This window comes from Oncorhynchus keta, chromosome 26 (genome assembly GCF_023373465.1).
Source record: "Oncorhynchus keta strain PuntledgeMale-10-30-2019 chromosome 26, Oket_V2, whole genome shotgun sequence".
NCBI lineage: Eukaryota > Metazoa > Chordata > Actinopteri > Salmoniformes > Salmonidae > Oncorhynchus > Oncorhynchus keta.
The window spans coordinates 43,800,524-43,806,523 of record NC_068446.1 but is presented as its reverse complement, the minus strand read 5'-3'; the positions used below and the strand labels follow the sequence as shown (position 1 = coordinate 43,806,523).

General features: G+C 40.9%; 2 long non-coding RNA genes across 4 annotated transcripts; one reads left to right on the top strand and one right to left on the bottom strand.

Annotated features, from left to right (window-relative positions):
- The first annotated feature begins 281 nt into the window (after positions 1 to 281).
- Positions 282 to 1,618, top strand: LOC127912153 (uncharacterized). Its single transcript, XR_008081178.1, has 3 exons — positions 282 to 665; positions 791 to 915; positions 1,166 to 1,618. It is a non-coding gene; the product is annotated as an uncharacterized LOC127912153 (long non-coding RNA).
- Positions 1,619 to 2,407: 789 nt separating this feature from the next.
- LOC127912154 (uncharacterized) lies at positions 2,408 to 5,152 on the bottom strand. Of its 3 annotated transcripts, XR_008081180.1 has the most exons (3): positions 3,002 to 5,152; positions 2,957 to 2,971; positions 2,408 to 2,926 (listed from the first exon to the last, which is right to left on the bottom strand). It is a non-coding gene; the product is annotated as an uncharacterized LOC127912154 (long non-coding RNA). The 3 variants fall into 3 exon arrangements; XR_008081181.1 differs by having other exon boundaries at positions 2,408 to 2,971; XR_008081179.1 differs by having other exon boundaries at positions 2,408 to 2,971; positions 3,017 to 5,152.
- Between the last annotated feature and the right edge of the window lie 848 nt (positions 5,153 to 6,000).

Genomic DNA, 6,000 nt, shown 5'->3' with positions numbered 1-6,000 from the left:
GGTGTAGGGTGTTGTGTAGGGACTGACATTAGAGGGGGTGTAGGGTGTTGTGTAGGGACTGACATTAGAGGGGGTGTGGGGCGTTGTGTAGGGATTGACATTAGAGGGGGTGTAGGGTGTTGTGTAGGGACTGACATTAGAGGGGGTGTAGGGTGTTGTGTAGGGACTGACATTAGAGGGGGTGTAGGGTGTTGTGTAGGGATTGACATTAGAGGGGGTGTAGGGTGTTGTGTAGGGACTGACATTAGAGGGGGTGTAGGGTGTTGTGTAGGGATTGACATTAGAGGGGGTGTGGGGCGTTGTGTAGGGACTGACATTAGAGGGGGTGTAGGGTGTTGTGTAGGGACACCCCCTCTGTCAGTCCATTGTCATGTGCAATTGAAATTTAAAAAGTTCCCTTATTCGTGAAATAATTAATTCATAGTGAACCATCACATTTCAATCCCACCATAGCGCTGAACCACCGCCGTACGGATTGAGCCCTCGAAGTCCTTTAAAGCACAACAACAGTTCCTCTTGGGGAATAGAGAGAACAGAGAGATCTCACAGCCCCCAGGCCTTACGGGTGTCTCTGTAGAGCTGACTCTGTCTTAGAGAGTTACTACTGGTACACATGGTGTCATAGGCAGAGCTCATAGTGGTGAAAGATAGGGAGAGGGAGAGAGGTCTCACAGCCCCCAGGCCTTATGGGTGTCTCTGTAGAGCTGACTCTGTCTTAGAGAGTTACTACTGGTACACATGGTGTCATAGGCAGAGCTCATAGTGGTGAAAGATAGGGAGAGGGAGAGAGGTCTCACAGCCCCCAGGCCTTACGGGTGTCTCTGTAGAGCTGACTCTGTCTTAGAGAGTTACTACTGGTACACATGGTGTGATAGGCAGAGCTCATAGTGGTGAAAGATAGGGAGAGGGAGAGAGGTCTCACAGCCCCCAGGCCTTACGAGTGTCTCTGTAGAGCTGACTCTGTCTTAGAGAGTTACTACTGGTACACATGGTGTGATAGGCAGAGCTCATAGTGGTGAAAGATAGGGAGAGGGAGAGAGGTCTCACAGCCCCCAGGCCTTACGAGTGTCTCTGTAGAGCTGACTCTGTCTTAGAGAGTTACTACTGGTACACATGGTGTCATAGGCAGAGCTCATAGTGGTGAAAGATAGGGAGAGGGAGAGAGGTCTCACAGCCCCCAGGCCTTATGGGTGTCTCTGTAGAGCTGACTCTGTCTTAGAGAGTTACTACTGGTACACATGGTGTCATAGGCAGAGCTCATAGTGGCGCATTTCTCATTCCAAGATGACACTGTTCCAACACCAAGAGCTCATTGCCTTGTGTTGTCTAGTGTTTCAGTGATAGGATATTATCTTTTCCCTTCTCTCTCTGTTTCTCACCCCTCTCTCCCCCTCTCTCTATTTCTCTCCTCTCTCTGTTTCTCTTCTCTCTCTGTTTCTCTCCTCTCTCTATTTCTCTCCTCTCTCTGTTTCTCTCCTCTCTCTATTTCTCTCCTCTCTCTGTTTCTCTCCTCTCTCTGTTTCTCACCCCTCTCTCTATTTCTCTCCTCTCTCTGTTTCTCTTCTCTCTCTGTTTCTCTCCTCTCTCTGTTTCTCACCCCTCTCTCCCCCTCTCTCTGTTTCTCTCCTCTCTCTGTTTCTCACCTCTCTCTCTATTTCTCTTCTCTCTCTGTTTCTCTCCTCTCTCTGTTTCTCACCCCTCTCTCCCCCTCTCTCTATTTCTCTCCTCTCTCTGTTTCTCCCCTCTCTCTCCCCCACATTGCCTTGTGGTGTCTAGTGTTTCAGTGACAGGATATTACCTTTGTATGACTAGTATCACAGTGAGTTTTGATGTGATCTTGTGCCTAATATTCCTTTGTGCTTTAAAAAAAAGAAACGTGTATATATATATATATATACTCTAAAATGTCTTATTTTGGTGTTCAGATTTCTTCGTCCCCCCCCCCATCGGTCCTCCTCGCCCCCTGAGATACACGCCACGCAGATGGACAGATAACAGAGGAGTGTGATAGACGAAAAGGAGAGAGAAAACAGAGAAAGTGGAACTGACAATCAGACAGAAATATACATGTTAGTCATTTCGCAGACGCTCTTATCCAGAGCAGTTAGGGTTAAGTGCTTCGCTCAAACAAATGTTTTTCACCTAGTCGGCTCAGGGATTCGAACCAATAACCTTTTTGGTTACGGGGCCCAAACACTCTTAACCACTAGGCTACCTGTTGCCACTAACCGACTGAAAAACTACAGCATTACGACACAGTCAGACACACACACCACATACTCTACTGTACACTCACAAGCAGATCAAAACGGTAAGTGCAAATTCACAGCTGATCGAACCAAATGGAAATGACATCATTAATTCAACATGTTTGAAGATTTAAACCGTAAAAAGAAATCGTGGGAAAAAGGGTAAAACATTTTTAAAAATTAAATCAAGAAAACAATAACAATTGTCAACAATCACTACAGCCATTTGTAATCACAATGATGACATAATTTGAGACGAGTTAAGCGATTGGAATGTTTTGAGGAAAAAAACAACATGAATAAAATAACATTTTGAGATCAATAAGCTCCATCCCAAATGGCACACTATTCCCTTTACAGTGCACTACTTTTGACTAGGGCCTATGGGGACGAGTGCACTACTTTTGACTAGGGCCTATGGGGACGAGTGCACTACTTTTGACTAGGGCCTATGGGGACGAGTGCACTATATAGGGAATAGGGTGCCATTTGGAATGTAGGCTCTGTCTCTCTGGTCATGGCAGGGTGGTCCTAGGTCTCCTATAGGAGGACTTCCCTAGCTACCTCACCTCTACAGAATAGGACCGAACCAGGCTGGCTCTCACACTTTAAGACATAGCTCCAGAGATGGTTGTTACTACTGCCACCTTGGGCACTGCCACCTTGGGCACTGCCACCTCTGGCACTGCCACCTTGGGCACTGCCACCTTGGGCACTGCCACCTTGGGCACTGCCACCAAGGCTTTTGCCACCTCTGGCACTGCCACCTTGGGCACTGCCACCTTGGGCACTGCCACCTCTGGCACTGCCACCTTGGGCACTGCCACAAAAGACAACAAGTCTTTTTCCCAACTAGTACAGTAATGCATTTAAGAATTAGATTCACTAAATTTACTATTTACTAAATAGATTCAAGTATAATTTTTTAGGCTACATTTCTCAATTGCTGTAAGTTAAAAAAAATATTTAAAAAAATCAAAAAATATGTTTGTTTGTTTTCACATTAATTTATAATGATAATCACATTAATTTATAATGATAATCACATTAATTTATAATGATAATAACATTAATTTATAATGATAATCACATTGATTTATAATGGTAATCACATTAATTTATAATGATAATCACATTAATTTATCATGATAATCACATTAATTTATAATGATAATCACATTGTTTATTCTATTTTCTTCAGAAACGAATTCCTGGTGGCATAGTAGTAAACATGTATTTGGTCATAAATGACGAGATCACAGAGCGAAAACATTATCGGTCCCACTTGTATACAGTTAAGAGTATAAAGTTCAACCCTTTCTGCTTCCTGCATTCAAATTATATTATTTTTACATTAAAATAAACAGGAATTCCTTCACTGGAATGTTTCCACAACAACAATAGAATAATAACAATAATAAACATAAAATCAACAACAATATTGATTGACAGAAGGAAGGGGGACTGGAGAGGTAGAACGTAAAGACATCCATAAATCAAACAATAAAGACACTGTTCACATCATCTGCATATGTACAATATAATAAGGTACAGAAAACAATACATACAGATATATAGATAGAGCTATATAACTATATAACTATATAAATATATATATATATATATATATAGACAGAGAGAGAGACAGATATATATATATATAGAGAGAGAGACAGATATATAGATAGAGCTATATAACTATATATACATATAGAGAGAGACAGAGAGAGAGATAGAGCTATAGATATATAGAGCTATAGATATATAGATAGAGCAATATAACTATATACATATAGAGAGAGACAGAGAGAGACAGAGATAGAGCTATAGATATATAGAGCTATAGATGTATAGAGATATATATATAGTGCTATAGATAAAGAGCTATAGATATACTGTAGATATATAGAGCTATAAATATATAGCGCTATATATAGATATAGATATATTTAGCTATAGATATATAGAGCCATAGATATAGATATATAGACCTATAGATATAGAGCTATGGATATATAGAACTACAGATATAGAACTATAGATCTGGATATATAGAACTATAGATATATAGAACTATAGATATAGAGCTATAGAACTATAGAAATAGAGCTATATAGAGCTATTGATATATAGAAAGGAATATTGATGATAATTATTATAAAACATTGAGGAGTTGTTTTTCATATGAACATTTCAAATGGCATGGTCCTGGTCCAAAGTAGTGCACTATGTAGGGAATAGTGTACCCTATTGGCCCATGACCATTTCGAAAGAGCTGCTTTAGAGACGCTGGGAACAGAGCCTCAGAGGACAGAATCTCGATTGGATATGACACATCAAAGTCACCTTGATCTCCCCGGCGAGATCGGCCAATGGCGCGGCAGGCTTTCGATGATGTAACAAACGCATGCACAACGTAGAGTCTAGAGAAAAACCAAGAACACCTACTAACGCATAAATAGTCTGCATTTGACAACGATTGGAATAAAAACAATGATATAGTTTATCTTTAGTATACTGTGGAAACCTCAATGAATCATTGATTCTGTTCTCTAGTACAGTGTAAACTTAATGACAGACGTGTTTGTATTGGCATAGTATTAGTACTGTCACTGGGCCTAATTATTTTTTAGAGTTATTGAGACGTAATGCATTATAGCTTGCCTTTTGCACACACTGTTTATAGATTTGTTTCCTATTGTGTTATTGACTGAACTTTTGGTTTACTCCGTGTGGTTGTTTTGTGTCGCACTGCTTTGCTTTATCGCAGTTGTAAATGAGGACTTGTTGTCAACTGGCCGACCTGGTTAAACAAAAAGGTGAAATAAAAACTCAAATGTAAATAAAATGTAAAAAACGATAATCATGTTCTAAAGAGTTCTTTAAGAGACATGAAGACTCTGTCTATCTCTGCGCTCTATAATTCTGCGGGAAAGATGACCGTCCGTCTCTATTTACAGTTTGTTTCCAACACAAACACCGATATCGATGTACAAGTCAGGTACTACGACAGTTCTAATTTCCTTCTATGTCACGGGCTTAGTAAGGTTCCCGCATTTACGCTGGTCCCCAGAGAGGAGAAACTACCGGGGAGACAAGGCCCTATCCTGGTCCACTCAGAGCTATAAGGTGATTGGCTGATTTCAACCTATTAGAAGGCAGGGATCATTGGGCTGTTCAGGTGAGATCCAGAACGAGTTGTAATACCCTTTAACACATTATACTGATTTGGGTCTGAAACACGGACATGTAAATATATATTTAATATCTCATTCATCATTCTAATTCATAATAGCAGGTCCGGTAGCCCTTTACACTCGTACTTGTTGAAAAATGGCGCCTAAATTGGAACGCAGTGGCTGTACAGTAACATGGTCGTCCTGACATCAGAGCTCTGGCTCTGTTCTTCACAGGGTTTTGACTGACAGCCGTTCTGAACTTGAGCACCTCGCAACACGTTGTCCCCCCCCATCCCCCCTTGCTAATTGGGCAACTTTTGCACATTTGTTGTCGTCTGAGTGAAGGGAAATGCTGTAAATTAAGACGAGACTCTGTGTATTTTGAAAAGACGAGACGTTGAGGATTATAATAAATACCACTTTGACATCAAACAAGCCAAAACACCCGAGTCCCAAATATGCATTTCACATTTCCAAATCATAAAACTGGTGTCATAATACAGTACAGTAACGTTTATGACCACCATGTCTGATGTCATAATACAGTACAGTAACGTTTATGACCACCATGT